This window comes from Brassica oleracea, chromosome C6 (genome assembly GCF_000695525.1).
Source record: "Brassica oleracea var. oleracea cultivar TO1000 chromosome C6, BOL, whole genome shotgun sequence".
Lineage (NCBI taxonomy): Eukaryota > Viridiplantae > Streptophyta > Magnoliopsida > Brassicales > Brassicaceae > Brassica > Brassica oleracea.
The window spans coordinates 2,223,079-2,225,071 of NC_027753.1; positions in this window are offsets into that span (position 1 = coordinate 2,223,079).

The window sequence follows — 1,993 nt, forward strand, 5'->3', positions numbered from 1 at the left end:
TGTTTTGATTAATAGAAGATATTGGATTTTGAGTTTGTATTTATTGATTTGTTTTTTTATAAAGCTTAGAAAATCAATGGAATGATTAGTTGGTTGATACATCTTATAAAGAAAACGAAAACTATAGGTGGTTTGAATATTGTACATCGATCGATGCATGATGTAAGTTGATTATATAAAACTTGAACATGATCATTTCAAACTAAAGTATAGGTAGGTTATATGCATTTGTTATATTGTAGTTAATATATTTTAAATATTACATAAGTCAAGTGATTCACGCTTTCGTAAAAATAAAATTCAAGTTCATTATTGGACCGTACTCGTACGTAACAAGCTACGTTAAATATGATGTATTTTTAGGTTCATTTAGTGACATTAAGTTTAAATTTGATTAAGGAAAACTCATTAATTTAACTGGAAAAGACAAGCGTTAAAATATGTAGGTTTATTTATTGACATTAAGTTTAAATTTGATTGAGGAAAACTCATTAATTTAACTGGAAAAGACAAGCGTTAAAATATGTAGTTTAATTTAATTCTCAGTGGTATAGAAGTGTAAATAAATTAGAAAATTTACGGGTATTTTTTAATAGGTACTTATTTTTTAATAATAGAGATTCATTCAATTATGAGAAAATGATTAGGATAGCACTAAAAAAGTTTTTATCACCAATATAGCATCTAAAAATAAAAATGACCAAAATAGCACTTAATGTTTTATCAAAAGAGATAAATATACACTTATACCCCAATGATAAATTAATTTAGACTTTAGGGTTTAAAGTTAAGGGATGAGGTTTAGGATTTAGAATTTAGAATTTAGGGTTTAGGGTTTAGGGTTTGGAGTTTAGGGTTTAGGGTTTAGAGTTTAGGGGTGGGTTTTGAGTTTAGAATTTAGGGGTGGGATTTAGGATTTAGAGTTTAGGGTTTAGGATTTAGGGTTTAGAGTTTAGAGTTGGAAAGTGGAGTTTTGGGATAAGATTTTAAATTTTGAAAAATAAAAGAAATTTAATTTTTTCAAAAAATAAAATGCTATTTTAGTCTTTTTAGTTTTTAAAAGCTATTTTTATGACATAAACTTAGAAATATGCTATTTTGGAGATTTGTCCTTCAATCAATCATCTTATATTTTGTAAGCAATCCTCTTAATTGGGTAAGAGAATAGATGTACAAAAAATTATACTCCTCGTTTTGAGTCTTAAAGTAACGTCATATGACGAATTTGGCTAAATAAATGACAGGTTTAATATTTTTGACATCACAATTCACAAGGTTTAACATTTTAGCTTTTGTCACACTTGACATGTTTTTGATGTCCAGAATTTTCAGAATAGTCACTATCGGACAATAAACCGTAACAAAATCTGTTGTCCATATCTGATCCATGTAAAACAGATGCATTTTTTTTTTTGAGCAACTTAAAACAGATGCATGTATAACATAAATCTGATAAAAGCAAAAGGAGCCAGCAGATGATCTGAAATCTAATATAACATGCTCATAAGTTAACATAAATTTTAACTTTTAATGATTAAGAAATGCTAGATCTGTAAGCCGATATATTTTTCTAGAACGAAATTCATACCATGTTAAATGAATTTTCCTTTCTTCTAATGGAACTTGAACATGTGACTCTTAACCAAAAAAAAATTACCTTCTAACTTCTATATATACCAAAATACATTATCATTACCCAAAAAGCTACAAAAATAAACAAATTTATCTTTACCAACATGTGCGATGTTAAATTCAAGTTTCTTATAGTAAAGAAGAAAAATACTTCCGCTGTTTCATTATAAGTGTCATTTTAGGTTTCGCCACACGGATTAAGAAAACAATTAATCTTGTACATTTCCTATAAAAACACTATTACCTATACACCTAACCATATTTCAACCAATAGAAAGATAAATTTTGCATAAAATTAATAAATTTTGCATTGAAAATCGAAAACGACATTTATTTTGTAACGAAAAAAATTCTCTAAAAC